This window comes from Emydura macquarii, unplaced genomic scaffold, assembly GCF_026122565.2.
Source record: "Emydura macquarii macquarii isolate MOO-44397 ecotype Brisbane River unplaced genomic scaffold, CSIRO-AGI_Emac_v2 contig_2897, whole genome shotgun sequence".
Lineage (NCBI taxonomy): Eukaryota > Metazoa > Chordata > Testudines > Chelidae > Emydura > Emydura macquarii.
The window spans coordinates 10774910-10792580 of record NW_027133034.1 but is presented as its reverse complement, the minus strand read 5'-3'; the positions used below and the strand labels follow the sequence as shown (position 1 = coordinate 10792580).

At 39.4% G+C, this 17671-nt stretch overlaps 1 protein-coding gene across 2 annotated transcripts in view; it reads left to right on the top strand.

Annotated features, from left to right (window-relative positions):
- The first annotated feature begins 14646 nt into the window (after nucleotides 1–14646).
- Nucleotides 14647–17671, top strand: part of TUT7 (terminal uridylyl transferase 7) — a 59421-nt gene continuing 56396 nt past the window's right edge. Inside the window, exon 1 of one of the 2 annotated variants that reach the window (XM_067568516.1) lies at nucleotides 14647–14756. The gene's annotated coding sequence lies outside the window, so the exon portion shown is untranslated. Of the gene's footprint in view, nucleotides 14757–16566; nucleotides 16702–17671 lie in introns of those variants that run through there. The other variant, XM_067568514.1, reaches the window with a different exon arrangement.

The window sequence follows — 17671 nt, the reverse complement described above, 5'->3', positions numbered from 1 at the left end:
ATATTTGATTTGAAAAAAAAAAAAAAAAAGAACACTCCAGGTGCCTGTCTCTCATTCACTGCAGCAAGGAGCTTAGGTAAGCAAGGAACAGTACCAAGAGTTTATCAGACTTCTTCCCAGGAATGTAGCTATGAAGGTGAACCTGCCAACATAACTTCTCTGCCGAAGTGTCTGATGCTTTTTATTGTTTTCTTTATGCACAATTATGCTTCTAAGTCATTTTTACATTTCCATTTGGGTATTGATCATCTACTGTTGACAATGGAAAGATTTCCATTGACTTCACTGGATCAAGCCCTTAAAGAGGTACCAACAAAGAAAAATTCAGGGGAAGGGAGTGGGAAATTATCTCAGATTATTTTCTGCAGCTTTGAATCAAAACAATGCTAAACTCAACTTCAAGAACAGTTTTTTTTTTCTATTTGCATAATAAAAAACAAAAAAAAAATTGGGTCAACAGCAGAGCTAAAGCCTGGGATAAAGCAGTGCTGTGTAACAAAGCTAATGGACAAGCTGACTCTGAGGAGTTCCATTCACACTGTATCAGATTCAAAGAACTCAAACCAAGAGGATGCCAAATGACATTCTTGAAAATCTTACGTAGATGGCCTTTAATAAAAACAAAGGAAGGTGGGACTTGGATTGTGGCTGGGAGGGCAAGGGGGGTAATAATAGTAAAATAAAAAAATAACATTTGAGGACAGAAAGAGAGGGCTTGCGACCCATCCACATGATTCGTGTCCCACTTACTGTTTAGCAATAAGGTATGAGTAGAAAATTCACTGCAAAATCAAAAATGGAAAATTTTAATCTGGAACTTTCAGCCGAAAACTGAACATTTTTATCTGGAAATGCCTCTGTGGTGCCTCAGAGGAGGCGTGGTTCAGGTGCCTCATTTCCCCATTCTCCTCTATGGGATGACTCCCTGCCCCGGCCACATCTCCTAGGACGAGTGATGGGCCACTTCTTGCTGATCTGCCAAAATTCATCATTGGAGGCCCTGGCTGGGATGCATCATGGGAGAGGGAAAGCCTGGGCCATAGAGCTAAATGGACCTTTTGGGTACCTGAGCGACAACTCCCATAGATGGCAGTATTTCTGAGTCAAAGCTTTTCAGTTTCCAGCAGAAAACATTTCAGATGTTCAGTTTTTGACAAGTCAAAAAATTCTGTTTGGACACCACTCGAACCATGTTTGATGTAATAATTATGCACTGGTTACAAAAATATTATCGTATTATCATATTTATAGCATGAACAGGGCTTGAAAGTGAACCATTTACTCCCTTAAATTCACCTGCACATAAGGAGATCAAAAAAATAACACTAGATGAAACCTAAGAGGACTCTAAATTAAACCATCTAGAATATAGGCAGATGACTTAATGGGAGGGCAGGATCTGGGCATCAGCCTTTAGTGGTGTTTACTGACCAGTTAAATATTTTTCTGCTGAAAATTAACATAAAATAAAAGGGAATCTTAGGTCTAAAAGATGAAAAATAGTGACCTTGAGTTGTTATTGCTTCATAGCATCTTATCTTCTTAACCATTAAGATAATATTCTTTCACTTGTGAATCAAAATAACTTTCAGATTAAGCTGCTACATTCAGTGAAAATTTGAGACAGCAGCAGGCACTACACTTGTAGCTAATTAAGGGAACCTGGATAGATCCCAGATGTGGAGTATGAAAACTGATTGTTCTTGTTCTTTAATAGCTGGTAACCTTGAAAGCATTTCCTTGTTTGTTCACTTTTTCCACCATACCACGAAAAACTAGCTCCTGAGATGAAGAAAGCTGGTTGCTAGGAAGCAAAACTGTCAATGGCAGTTATTCCCATCAGCTCAAACTGACATATAAGGTAGTTAACAGATTGGATGAGCGCCATCCTTTGAGTCAATACTTGCCATTTAACCATAATCCAAAATAGATATAGCAAATAGTTGTCAATTAGAGACTGAAATTAGAAACCAACACCCCATTATGACTACAATTTGAATAGTCTGTAAAATAGTGATATTTCATTTTTGCTGGGGGGGAAAACAGACAGAGTGGTGACTGGGCCAGGTTATGCTACTTTTACTCTTTTAGAGTAGTCCTATACTCTGTAAATAGCCCCATTTACATTAATGGGGTTATTTATGGAGTAAGGTGATACTCATCATGAGAAAGAGAGGCAGAATAAGGCTTAGTAGTAGTTCAGTGCCAACAGCGTGCTACAGACTGATAAAAAATCAGGTGCAATAGAAGATCTGTCTTCTAAATGAAAATGTATTTGCTAATCCCCTTTTTAAATAAAACATGTTGACAGAGAGGCTCAGGATTGTTTGGTATTGTATCTAATTATGAATGGAACACTGGTGAGAAACTGCCAACTTTTTTTTTAGTAAGAATAAAATGGTGGTTAGAGAGATGCTTATGCTGATTTTGCAGTGGGAAACATGCCCATGTGCTTGACTTTACAAAGCTGAGAAGTCATGGTTTGGCAGAACAGTAGATTCACCTCAAATCTTTTGGTAGAACAAATAATCTTATTGTTAAACACTAGCAATTCAGTATAACTGCAGGCTTAGACGTAACTAAGGAACATTTTAAACAAAAAGGTTGACATTTTGTGCTGCTCTCATTACAAATAAGTATGCTTTTCCCAAAATAATACATTCTTATGTGTTTTCTTTAAAAATAATAACTTGTTGAATTGATCTTCTCTATTTGTTATAATTACATTGACAAATGTTGCAAGATACGCCAAGGAAAAGTTTTGGGATGAAGAAGAACAGATGTTCCACATCCTCTCTGCCTAAGTGAACTTAATTTGATACTTTCATATTTTCCATTTCTGCTAGTAAAGATAACTACACTGATCAAATTAACCTGAATGGAGGGAATTTTCACTCCCTGCTTTTGAAAGCCCAGTTAAGCAAGGTATTTTAAAGCACATGCCTAATTTTAAGCATGTCCCAGGGAATTCATGCTTAAAATTAGTCATGTGCTTAAGCACCTCGCTGAATCAGGGCTTAAAAGAGGTGATGTTTTAAGCAGCTGGGCAAAAAATAATCATGATCTGTTTGTATTACCATAGCAACTAACAGCCTTAGTCATGGTCCAGGACCTTATTGTACAAATGCAAAACAAAAAGACTGTCTCTGCCCCCAAAGAACTTACAATCTAAGTATAAGAAAAGAGCCAACGGATGCAGACAGACAGGGAAGTACAAGGAAACAATGAGACAATCTTGGTCAGCATGACAGATGGTGGTCTCAGCACACTACTAGCCTAACCATGGTCAAGTTTTTGTAAGCATCACAGCAAAGGAGGGTTTTGAAGGAGGATAATAAGGTATCTTTGCAGACATTAATGGGGAGCTGTGCTCAAGCACAAGGGACACCATGGGAGAAGCACAAAGGTGCTTGTTTGAAATGTTCTAAGGGAAGTGATAGAAGTCCCATCAGTTGGGAAATTTACAGTTAGATAGGACCAGGTATGTAAATGTGCTGTAGGGCTTGGTCTGGATAAACAGGATAATAGATGGCTCTAGCAGGTCCCTTTCACTTCTAAATTCTTTGATTCTGTGACAGTAATAACAATAGATATGAATTATGCGTAGTAGGCATTCGTTTACATTTGGAGCAAAATCATGTTGGATTAAATTTTTGTAAGCAATTTACAGTAGGAGGTGAACAAACATTGGGACCAAATCCTGCAAACACTCCATGTGCAGGACTGTTATTAAGTGTCTGATACCTAATCAAAGTGAGTCAAGGATGGAGAATCAAGGCTTTGGTGGGATTAACTGCCAAATGTGGCTATAGCTGATGCATCCCTTGATGCTCCATATATACCCATTGCATCTGACAAACATGCACTGCATGAAAAAAGAGGATAGTTAGATATGTAGTTATCCAATTGACACTCACATACATATGCCAGTGTGCCCATGCACACTGGGCACATTTGCTCTGTTCTTCACTGACATTTTGGCCCAATCTGAATAGAAATGTTTTCATGTGTTGCTTTTTTTATTTTTACTTCATTGAAAACATTTTTTCACATTTCAATATTCCCCAAACACTGCAGTATTGTGCCAGTGTGGCAGAAACAGAAAATGAACCAGGCTGTAAAGAGAATACTATATTCTATATTCTCTTTACATTGTTATAGCCATGACTGTAAATTGATTCACCAATTTTCATTGCTTGTGATGAGTGAGATGCTAAAAGCAAGCAAAGAGTATAGATGGTTAAAAGTAAATTTGATTAAAAACCTTTCAGTTTAAATAATCTGAAGTACTAGCAACACAATTAAGGAAATTTTAGACACATGTGGGGACAAATTCTAGGGAATTACACCCATGCAACACCAGAATTTAGCCCATAGTTTTTATCTTGACAACATCCCTATAGATATAGATCATGGAGGCTAAATAATAGTATCAATAATTGGCTTTTCTTTCTCTATCTTTCTATTATATCTAAAAAAGTTTACAAAATGGAATCATGTTTTCCAGTGTATTCCCTGTGTGTACTAGGGCACACTGAAGCAGACATCCTGGTTAATAATTCAATTTTTCAAACAGTTGGTGTGTATATTTTCATCAGAAGGACTCTCTGGCTACTCATACATTTCTAATGTAACCTCCGTGGCTTTTCAGTTCCTTAATTAGACAAAAATTTCTTAAGTAAAATAAGGCTATACTTCTTCCTATGGAACTCGAGACATTAACATAAATCTAATGACCACAAAGTCAATGAAATTCAACACGGTGGTGTATATGGTCTTTAAATATTTCCGTGCTCCTCCCCTTTCCTCCCAGTCGTCTAGCAAGAGACCTAGAGTATGGCACCTGAGCATTTGAGTTCTCCAATAACTCTCCTGAGTTTGATATTTTTAGGGTCACTCTGAAGGCTCCATTCTCCTCTACACAGCAGTGCCTGTACTGCCAATATTTTAACAAGAGGCTCCCTAAAAATATTCTACTTCATTTAGCAGGTGGCATAGGTGACATTCCTTGAGTAAATTACTATTTCACTCCACCCCCAGAAAACCATCAATTCTACATTCATTCTCACTCCTCAAACTGTCCAACAATTTCATATTCTTTTTCACCTTCTTCACAACAATCCTTCTACACGGTCTCTTGTCCCCTCAACTCACCATACTTCCCTTTCCTCACCACCTCATGGAAGCTTCTCTAGGTCGGTCTTCTCAGTGACAGCTGTTCTTCACAGAAACAGCAGTGGAGCAGGTGGGTGTCCTGCTGTCCTTGTTACCAGCTATGGTAACAAGTCAGTTTTCCTGTGATGTCTGGCCATTTGGATGAGGAGGAGGTCCCCTGTCGTGGTGGTTGGGAGGTCAATTGGAAAATGGGTCTCCTTGTTCCTTGAGGTGGGTAGGTCTCCTGATGGCTGTCAGCCTCCCTTTCCTGGTGTGAGAGAAATCAGGTAGGTAAGCAGGTAATCATAGGAGTGAGGCTCCAAATGCCCTCCTACAAATAATTTTACAAACTCCCTGAGCAGCCTGGGCAGGCAGGTCTGAGAGGGAAAGAAGGAAGCTGCACCAGCTGCAGGATTCTCACTCACTACAGCAGCAATATGTTGTACCTTTCCATTCTGGTGCCCTGCTGTAACACCTGGTAGTGCACTCCTAATGGCACTGGCCTGGGATGCAGGACGGATGTCCCCATTGTGGCTGTGACAAAAGCAATTGGGTAGAACCCAGGGCTCAGCAGATGCCTGAGTGAGCAGCAGCTAGCTCAGTACCAACCTCTTTAGTGAGCTGAAAATATTAATAAGCTGAGGTGGCCTTCCCATTTGGATGGGAAAGGAGGGCACCTTCCAAATCAATTTCCTTTCTCAAAATGTAGCTGATTCCAGTCCACCCTAATCACACATCGCACACAGGGCTAACCTGAAGATCTGGGGAAGAGTCAGTGAGATGATTTGGGGGATTTGCCCATACATAACTGATGCATAAATAATTATTGTGTGCACAAAGCTCATTTAAATCTGCCAATTTTCATCTCAGACCCTGCCAAAGTGCACGTTTTGCATGGATTCAACTTTAAACCATGAATCAATGCTGATTTGCTTGAAACTGGTCCGTGGCCTGGGTTTTGACTTTCTTACCCAACCTGAAACCACATATATTAGACATGTTTTGGGGTTTTGCTGTGAACGTTTCATATGGGGCTCTTGAAGGATAACCTTTTCTTGTGGGTTTTAAGCATTTCCTATCCTGGTCAAAATCAAAAAGCAAAGTCTGGAAAAGATTAAAACTGCAGCTATGTGAAAAAAGTGGACTTCATTTTTTGAACCTCAGATAAAGTTTGGATTCATTTTGGGTTTGGAGTGAAGCTGGAGTCGATTCCTATTTTACCTTACATAGGCGCACTAATGAGAAATCACTTCCCTTCTAATATAAAATCATGGAGCTTGCTAGTCATGGAAATTACAAACACTTTGGAGTGACTTATGAGTATTAGCTTTTGCAGCAGCATAAGAGCAGATATTTACAGTGTACATCATGCTTCACTTAATTTCTAAATTATATTCTCTTTGAAATAATCTGTATTCCAGAAGCTGATCACTGCTAATACCATCTCCATCCTCAGCAATTCCCTTCTCACTTCTGAAGGCACTTTTTTTCTTCCCACCTTCCTGTATTCAGAATTTGTGGTTTGAACATGGGAACCCAGGAAATTTTCAGTTTTATATCAGATTTGCCACTGACCCAGTCTGTGACCTTGGGCAATTTTATTTAACCACTCTGTGCCTCAGTTTCCCTTCTGCAAAATGAGGATAACCACACCTCCCCTTAAAGCAGTATTAATTAGTTCATGTCTGTAAAGAGATTTAAAATATAATGTGGTATATAAATGCTAATTAGTGGTATTATGATTGCTCACTGGGAGTTTAAAAGCCCAAAGTAGGCATTAGTTGCAGATTACTTAACCCAATACTAAAATGTTCTTTCTCTGATCTCAGTGAGCAATACTATGATATGAACAGGGGGTAAATAATTACATATGCTGTTTTTTCCCCTCTGATAAAAATCTGCAGTGCATGATTTGCCATTAAACTCTGCAGTAAAAGTGTGGTAACCTGGCTTTGCCTGTACAATAGCTAAAACCATCTGCATACGTGTAAAATCTGTTGGCAGGTTTCCATGTGTGGTTCATGCATTCCTTTGCCTGTGCAATTTGAAGCTGTCAAAAACTAATTAAATAATTACATGGTTGTTACTGCAGCTGTGTGTATTCTTCATTATGTTATAGGACTGTGGTTTGAGGCACTCTCCTGTTTTAGGTTTCAAAATATTAGTAATGGAAGGTGTGTTGTTGGTGCATGTTCAACTGTTGCCAGAAAAAGGAAAGGGAACTTCTTTAATTTCAGTCTGTCACTTGCTGTGCTTTGTACTATATATTCCCTGTATACATCACAGATGTGCAGTTACTAACATAATTCTTGCTGCTGTTGCTTCTGCTGTTGGTCAGAGTCAAATACTGCCTACAAGCATAACCAATCCAAGTGTAGGGATACAGAAAATCCACTGGAGTTGCAATGGGGATATGTTTTCCAAGGTGTAAATTCAGTTTTGTATCACTTGTGATTTTGTGAAGATACTTTGAGTCCACACCGTGAAACAAAAAAGCATCAATCCAGGTATGGGGGAACTATCTGTGAAAGCCATATGGTGTTGTGGTTAAGAGACTGAATGGGGATTCAGGAGATTTGGTTGCTGTTCCCAGCACTGCCTCTGACTCACTCTGTGACCGGAGTCAAGTCACTTCATTTTTCTGTGCCTCAATTTCTCTGTAAGTAAGATGTGGATAATAATGTTTATCCATCACACGGGGATATGATAGAATGATTCCATTCATGTCTGAAGCACTCTTTTAGATACTCAGACAAAAAGTGCTATACAAATGCAACATATTATTGTTCAGTCCCATGTTTGGCCAAATCATTATCTTTTGCAAGTATTAGAATTAGTTTGTTCTTTCAATAGAAAAACAGAAAGATATCACTTCAGAGTATTTCCAAGTCCTTCCCAGCAAGAATTTATCAAATAATGATAAATACAGATAGAAAATATCACAATGCCACTATATAAATCCATGGTACACCCAGACCTTGAATACTGCATGCATATTAGAAATGGAAAAGGTGCAGAGAAGGGCAACAAAAATGATGAGGGGGTATGCAACAGCTTCCATATGAAGAGAGATTAAAAAGACTGGGACTATTCAGTTTAGAAAAGAGACAGCGAAGAGGGGGATATGATAGAGGTCTTTAAAATCATGAACAGTGTGGAGAAAGAGAATAAGGAATTGTTATTTACCCCTTCACATAATATAAGAGCTAGAGGTCACCCAATGAAATGAATATGCAGCAGGTTTTAAACAAACACAAGAAGGTCCTTCTTCACATAACGCACAGTCAACTGTGGAACTCATTGCCAGGGATGTTATGAAGGCCAAAAGTATAAATGGGTTCAAAAAAGAATTAGATAAGGTCATGGAAGATAGGTTCATCAATGGCTATTAGCCAAGGGATTTCAGGGATGCAACCCCCTGTTCTGGGTGTCCTTAAACCTCTGACTAGATCTCAGCAAATCCGCAGATACCCGCTTTATAGGTGCAGATTATTTTTTGGTGGATGGTGGATCTGATGTGGCTCTCAAAAGTGGGGAAGCAGCTCTGTATAGATCATAGCCTTTGAGGCTGCTTCCCCACCTTTGAGATCCTGGGGTAGGGGCTGGCTGCAGATCAACTGTTGCACTGGGCTTCCCTGCTAGCTGCCAATCAGCTGTTCCATGGGGCTCCCCTGCCGGACAGATCAGGCGGCTGGCAGGGTAGTCCCCACAACACAGCTCTTGGGGGAGCTGCCCTGAGGGCTGCCAATCAATCAGCTGTTCCATGAAGCTCCCCTGCACGCCAATCAACTGGTGGACAGCTGCCTGGAGGGGCTTGGGGGTCCCAGAGCTGCAGGTGCGGATGACTATACTGCAGATGGCAGTCGGTGGTAAGATGTTTGGGGTGGATGCGGATAGGATGTGGATCCACATTTGTGGATCCGCGTAGGGCTCTGCCTCTGACTGCCAGAAGCTAGGACTGGACAACGTGGGATGGATCACTCAATAACTGCCCTGTTCTGTTCATTCCCTGTGAAGCATCTGGCATCAGCCACTGTCAGAAGACGGAATGCTAAGCTAGAGAGACCACTGATCTGACCCAGCTTGGCCATTCTTATGTTCTTATAAAATCATGGGTGTTTCTTCACGTTATGTGCGTCTGGCACATCACTAAGCTGAGGCAGAGACATTGAGACAGAGTCATTATTGCTGGCATAGGCCTGATCCAGCCAGGCCTGCTGATTCACCCCAGGGAGGGCGAATGACATTATTATCTTGGGGAAGGCATCTCTGATCTCTTGCAGGAGCTCCATCGGAACCCCATTTGCTGAAGCTTCTTAATGAATCCACTGAATCAGCACATCTCTACATAGTTTGACATCATCAGAACAAGATGGCAGGGTAGCTGATCTTGAAGATATTTTCCATTTAAATCACAGTAAAACCTTGATTCCACATGGAGTTAACATTTTGTACGTGAAGCAGCTGGTGGATGGAAAGGAAGTTATTATTGCAGCAAAGTGATATACTACATAACGTCTCCCACTTAATGAGCTTTATGGAGCAATTTCAATTTTAATAGGCTTTTACTCTAATTTATTAAAATCTTTCATCACATCTGCAGTTGCCCACTCAGCTAGTTGATCAAAAATGATAATAAATGAGAATATCAAATGCTAAATTTATTTTAGATTTCTACAGCAGGCTCACACACTATGATACATTGCTGCAGGTGTTTTTCCCCTAAGGTCCCCACGTGATTTTATGACTATCAGTCTACAGATTTTTAGCCACCTCTCAGAGCACTAGGCACCTATGACACAATAGTTTAAATTCACTTATTATCTAGAGTGGCCTTTATAATAAGGGTTTTTTAGGAATTTCCTTTTTTTCCCCTAGCAGAGTTTCCAGGTTTCCATTGTTTAATTCCCAGCAAAATGTCATGTGTTTACTTCTAGTGGCTCTGCAGCAGAAATCTAACATAACCACCATACATACACTCACACAGATGTATAAATCCACAAAAATCTTTGCCAATTTGCATTGAAACTTTTTTCAAGTGCATTTCTCATTAATACAACCACCAAAAGTGTAAGGAATTATAATTTAGGGCCAGATTTTGATACCATTATTCATGTGAAATAATATGTTACTCCACAAAGTGTCTCACTGTACTCAATATGACTACTTGTTAGCGAGGTACTACCCAACATGTTAGCAAAGGTATCAGAACATGGCCTTTAATCAGTTTCTGCTTCAGGGAACTTCTGAGTGCCCAGCTGGTCATCTGAGAGGACTGCGGAACTCCTCATATTAAAGACAGTCACGGGAATTGGAGCACAATAGGTTTTGGTTGGTATGTTTTCTTGGGACATTATATTTCTGTTTTGTTTTCCCATGATCGACTTTAGGTTAATGGTTGAAACATGATAAATGTAAGTTGGATAGTAATTAAAAATGTCATGTCCTTTCTCTTTGCATTCAAGATATCTATTTTTATTAAATAATTCATTTATCATGTTTATTCACTGTTCTGATTAACCTGTTAAAGACAGAAAGGTTCTGCTCTGTGGCTGAGGTAAATACACTAGTTCATATACTGAACGAACCAGCAGGGTTCTGGGTAACAACATGCACCTCCTCTGTATTAGCTTCCGAGTCACCCCACGCTTTCTTCACAACCACACATAATAATACACATCCACATTTCCACCCTAAACCTCACCACAACATATTCCCTTCTGATATGAACCTGTTCCCACACATAATCCACATATCTAATGACTCAACATCAAACACACAAACTTAACTCAAAATATTTGCTTTAAGCGTTTACATTTTTGACATTCCCAACAGTCAATTTCTCCATCTGTGAAATATCTTTTCCTAAATCTCATATATGCAGTTTTCTACATTAATACATGAACTGAAACATACATGCTTGTAAACAGATAAATTAACATAACATTCCTAACATTGGATATACAGTACTGTACTATGATGATCAGTGTTTTAGACATATATGTTAAAATACAATATTACTTGTTTGTCTGTTGTAAGTAATTGTTTTTCTGGTGGGTTGTAGTCCTTTAGTAGAGATGCAGTCAATTTTTCACAGAGGTATCATGCATATTCAATATTTGGAAAAAAAAGTAAAATAATGGTGTTAAAATTTCCTTAAAAGCCAATGCTTTTTAATTTAATGCTTGCTGGAACTAAATCCAAATTTTCTGATGTCAAGTGCTTTCCTTATAATATATGGGCTAAAAAAGGAAAATCAGCTAAAAAGTGATGTTGGTCACCAATGTTCCATACCCCCCTTTTCTCTCTCTCTCTGCTTCCAGACGCCTCTTCCCCTCTCTTGAATTCTCCTGTTTGCATTGTCAGAATCCAACTCCCTGCTCTCTCTAATTCAAGCACCATCCCTCTTCCTTCAATTCCAAAGGCCCTGGACCTCACTTGTTTCTTGGGGCTTCATCTCTCTTGTCTTACTTTCTGTTTGCAGCAGACACAAAGCCTTCATGACTTCTCCAGTATATTTCTTGCCCTTTTCTCTTGCCCAGCATTCTCTTCTTCTTTACAGACCTGTTTTATTATGCAACCACATAAGGCCTTACTCCATTGCACAGGCTACCTGAAACATAAATTGCAGTATGGGCTGTGCGAGGGAAAGCTGGCTCAGCAGAGCAGCTACTTTATGCCACCTTTTCAGCCCCTAGATTCTGGAGCTAGCTGAGGTCTGGTCTGGTCTGATCCTTAGGAGAAATCAGAGCATCCTTGAGATATTCTTGTTTACATTTATCTGCACATAGCCCCAAGAGTCATTTTGGCAGCTGGGAATAGCTATAGCTATATCCCCTTATTCTCAGCCATGCCCCCTACACCAAGGGTTGAGCCATTACACTGCTAAATTAAAAAGCCCTCTACTTCCAGAAATCTCTTCCCCCATAGGCACTTGTAGACCATGATCAAGTCACCTCTTAATCTTCCCTTGGATAAACTAAATAGACTGAGATTCTTAAATTTTTCATTATAAAGCATGTTTTCCAGACTGTAAATCATTCTCATAGCTCTTTTCTAAACCCTGTCCATTTTGCAACATCTTTTTTGAAATGTGGACGCCAGAACTGGACACTATTCAATAATGGTCTCACTAATCCTGCATACAGAAATAATACCACCTTCCTGTCCCTGCTTGATAGACCCCTGTTTATACATCCAAGGATTTTGTTATCTCCCTCAGCTACTGCATCACTTCGAGTGCTCATGTTCAATTGGTTATCCATCAAGCTCCCTAAGATAAGACAAGTCACACGGGGAAATCCAGTTGTCTATGTTTTGTTTTTTAGTGAAACCAGACTCATACAGCCCTACAAAATACTGTGGTGACAGTACTGTAAGCTGAAGGGCTAAACCCACATGTCAGCCCCCACTTTGGCTAGCTGGACAGGGAGGAGAGGATTCTTCCCCACAAGATATAGAGGGGCTTCAGAGCTGTTTGCACTAGAGGATCCTCTGGCCCACTGCCCTCGTGTCCTGAATTGTGTTTGGTAGTGCCTCTCCACCACTGATTTCACCAGCTACACCAGCTGAGGATCAGGCCAATTATATATATATTTGTAGTTTACATTTTGTTTTAACACTTTTTACAATTTTAAATTCTTTATGAAAGCTAAAAATAAATCAGTCAATAGTAAAATTATGTATACTCCTCCTACCACTATTAAAGGATCAATGGTCTCAAGTTGCACTGGGGGAGGTCTAGGTTGGATATTAGGAAAAACTTTTTCATTAGGAGGGTGGTGAAGCACTGGAATGGGTTACCTAGGAAGGTGGGGGAATCTTCATCCTTAGAGGTTTTTAAGGCTCGGCTTGACAAAGTCCTGGCTGAGATGATTTAGTTGGGGTTGCTTTGAGTAGGGGGTTTGACTAGATGACTTCCTGGGGTCCCTTCCAACTCTAATCTATGATTCGATGATTAGTTGTCATATTCTCCATATCTAATTTAGGATGATGGTGATTGAGAAATTAGATAAACTAGCAAATGGAATACATGTGGGGATTGTAAAACTATCTAATACAATAAAACAGTAATAAAATGTTTGTTAGCTGACTAGCTGGGAGTCAGTGGGATGCAGGGGATTATTACTTCATATTTTCCATAACATCAGCAACCTCATCAAAACCTTCTGGTTGCTAAAAGAGTAGGAGAGAGAGATTTTATGAGGTAAGCACATCTTCTGGATTGCTGCCCTAGAATACTGTCACAACCAGAACTCATTATCCCAGCACAAGAGAATACAGAGACTGGGGATTGGTCTATGCTTCAAAGTTTTGCTGGCAGAGTGATGTCAGTTAGGAACTATCTGACAAAGTTATGCTGGCAAAAGCCCTAGTGTAGATGCAATCACACTACACTGCATTACAGCTTATTTTATTCAGGGAACTGGTATAAGCTATAACAGCAAAAGCATTCTAAACTGTGTCTCCACTGTATGGGGGGAGTTTTGCCAGTATAGATCTCACAGTATAGTGTAGACAAGCTGGGACAGAGATTGTGGGTGTGATGCTCCACTGCTTTGCACCTTGTGTGGTTATTTGCACCTTAGCAAAAGGAGCACAAAGTGGATGTAAAGAGCTGCAGCACAGAGTGGTAGTATTTCACACTCACTTTGCACAAATGTAAATATGCAATGGGAGGTGCAAGAAAGTAGAGAATCAGGCTCCTGGTGTTCTAATGCCAGAGTGTAGGATTTAGAGGGCCATTTTGTCCTCTCACACCAGTTTTATAGCAGTGTTGTCAGGAAACAGGCCCTGCTTCAAGACTGACTCTACCTCAAGCTCTGAAGCAGAGCCAATCTCTGGGTTACATAGCAAGCCCATCTGGTGTGTAATAGGCTGCCTGACTGCCTGCATTGCCTGATTAGTTGGAAGATTCAGCAGACCAGCTCTTAAGACCAGCCGCAGTTCAGGACATTTTCTAGTCCCACCCATATCGTGGTCATTAATCAATATAACTCCTCTGATTTTGTTGGTATTATCTCCAATTTACACTGATGTAAATTTTATCAGTCTCCAATAGCTCCTTGTTGTCTTTATGTTTGAAAAATATTCTGCCTGCCTCTGAACACAGCTAATCTTGTAAAAAGATTAAATGGGGGAAAGAAAAGAAGAATACAAAAAGATGCATTTTAGATGCTAACAAGTAAAGGTCCTTCAAAGCAGTTTTTGGGCCTGATTCTAATATCACTTAAACCAGTTTTACGCCAGAGTAACTCCACTGATTTAGGGGGAGTTTGTCCTCATTTACATCAGTATGAGTGAGATGGGAGTGGGGCCACTGATTTCCAAAATTGTTTAATTTACAATGTTGTTGTAGATACAAGACATTTCAGAGTCTAACAGTTTTTCCAGCTCACAAGAAGAGATAAAATATAGTGCAGTTTGTAGCGTTCTTTTTAAAGGAATAAAGATAATCAGCTAATGTACTCACAAGAAAATATATAATGGCTTCTATGTCTAGGATGTATGAAGAGGAAGAATAAACAGAAATTTCACAAGGAATGACAGCTCTTTTGTATAGTTATACTCTTATGCACTGCTCTCAAGAGCCAGTTCTTTAGGTAATCTTTTTCAAATGTATTATTTTGAATCTGCTGCCATCTAGTGAGAATAAGTAATTTCTCAAATTCAGTTATAAATAGCGCTATGTTTTGTGAGCTTCTATGAAAAATAAGAAGTACAGTGTCCTATCCAGCTCTCTGCCCACCTATAAGTGGCTCTGTGGCTCTGTAGCTGGTGGGGTAGGTGTGGACAACTTTGATACTTGCGTGTTGGGCCCCTGGATCAGGAGGTAGGATCAGTCTAAGACCACCACTGCAAAACAGTTGTATTTTGCCAGTTATTATTCACAGCAGTGCCAGTTGCTGATTAAACTATTAGATTATTAAACTATTTTTCTAATATTTAGAAATGTGTAATTAGTTCAACTCTGTGGATAATGATCTATCTACAGGCAGAACTCAAAACATATTTATCAAGACGACAAGTTGGGTGAGGTAATATCTTTTATAGGACCAAGTTCTGTTGCTGAAAGACACAAGCTTTTGAGCTCACACAGAGCTCTTCTTGGTCTGGGAAAAGTATTCCAAGAGTCACAGCTAAATTCAAGGTGGAACAAATTGTTTAGCATAAGGAGTTAACATGTTGCAAGAGACCATTTGGGATGAAGTAGGCAATCAACAGTGCTGCAGTCATAGGACAAAGGAAGTTTAGCAGGTTGTTGTAATGGGTCATAAATCCAGTGTCTTTACTGAGTCCATGATTTTTAGTTATGAATTTAAGCTCCTAGGTTCATCTTTTTTGAAGGTGTTTGTGCAGGTTTCCTTTAAAGATGAGGACTAAGAGGTCAGATATGGAATAATTGTTTTGTGAAATATATTCGTCCATGGATGACAGTGTTTTTGTCTTTTATCATTTTTCTGTGTGAGTTCATTTGAGAGCGTAGTGATTGTCTGATTTCACCTACATAGTTGTTATTAGGGCATTTAGTGCACTGGATTCGGTATACCACATATTATGATAGGCATGTGTAGGACCCATGGATCTTGAAAGATGAATTTAACACACCTTTCAACATGTTAATTCCTTATGCTAAACAATCTGTTCCTCCTTGTATTTAGCTGCGACTCTCCAAGTACTTTTTCCAGACCTGAAGAAGAGCTCTGTAAAGCTTATCTCTTTCACCAATAGAAGTTGGTCCAATACAAGATATTACATCACGCACCTTGATCTCTCTAGTATCTTGAGACCAACACACCTATAACAACACTGAAAACAAAAATATGTATTGTGATATTTTAAAAAAACAGACCAACAATTTTATAATTAGGCACCTAAATCCATATTTGGGCACATGAATCAAATTGGCCTGATTTTTCAGAAGTGTTGAGCACCCAGAACTTTTATTGGGCCAGATTCTCAGATGATGTAAATCAGTTAACATCACTGATTTCAGTGCAACCCACCTGTAAATTAACTGGTAACCAGTCCCGAGCACAGAGGTGATATTCCATTCTGAATCTGCCCTACTTAAAAAATAGGTAGCTACATTATTCACTAACTGAAGCTTCTGGGTAGTTTTCACATTTATTTCCAGACAGAGAACGTTGTAATAATCAAACTCTGAGGTGACAAAGACAGAAGACTATGGCAAGGTCTGCATCTCCAAATAATTGGTGCAGTCTTCTGGCAGAAGATGAAAGGTGTTTCTGACCACTGCTGCAATTTAGGAATCTATGAGCAAAGAAGAGCCTCAAACCAATTTGATGATAGGCAGATGAGACCTCACAGCTGAAGCTGGTTTTTCAGAACACATTTGTTGATAATCAGCATAGCACTGATAGCTGCTCAGTAAGTTACTAGCCGTAGGGATTAAAGATGAGCCTTTGGGAATCTTAATACATGAATCTTTACTACCTGAGCTAACAGATCTGGTTGTTAGTAGCCTCATTAGTCTTTAGTTGGCCTAGCTATCACTAGCAGAGGAAAGACTACCACAGCAAGTGGGTATGTTGTTGACCCCTCACCTGATCATGAAGGGTCTATAGGTTTGGGTAGAAATATCTTATCTACTAAGCATGCTTTCAGAAATAATAATGGACATTATTAAAGCTGTAATTGCAAGTAGGAGAACAAGTAACTGAGTTGTAAGCCTTGCTATGATTAAGGGTCTGTTGTATTAGGCCTGGTGGGAATAGTCATGCTAAAAACTGAGATTTAGCTGAAATATTATAGGCCTAAAGAGAGAGAACCCTAGGTCATGAATTCTGCTCTCTCATTCTGAGAAGTTAAACAAGAGACCACAAAGGGTACAGGACTCCACAGAATTTGGCAACTGTAATTTTTTTGGGGTGCTTTCACAATCTGGTTACTAGGCAGTAAGCAGGTTGTTAAACTGTAATAATGTATAGGAATTATTAAGAAATGTGTGATGTAATTTATTAATATTAATGATTAAAGGTGTAGTTATAGAAAGACGAATGGATAAAAGGCAGGTATTAATCTTGTTATGGTGATGGAAATTGATCAGATATGGTTGTGTATCTGATAACTTACATATAGAAAGGGGTTTAAAGAATCCAGTTGAATTCCCTATTTTCAGGTTGTCCCTGAGGCAGTGTGAACTGAATCAGGCCCTCTCTTCTGATAGACTTTGTAATGAAATGCTAAACAGTACTACACTGTTCAGCCATAAAGTGATGCCATGTGCAAAATACCTTATTAAATAACCTCAGCCTTATTTGGCAAAGCATTAAAGGTCTTATGATAAACACGTCTGGTGTGCATAAGCAAACTCTTTAGCCAGTCCATATCTGGTACAGGAACATGACATGGTGTCAGGAATAAACTAAGAACAGAAACAGAAGGCTCAGAGCAACAAAAGTTGCAGGATCTCATCAACATGCCCCGCTTCAGTGCCTCAGAGAACTTCAGCTTCGACAAAACTTCAGAATGGATAGACTGGAAACAAGATTTT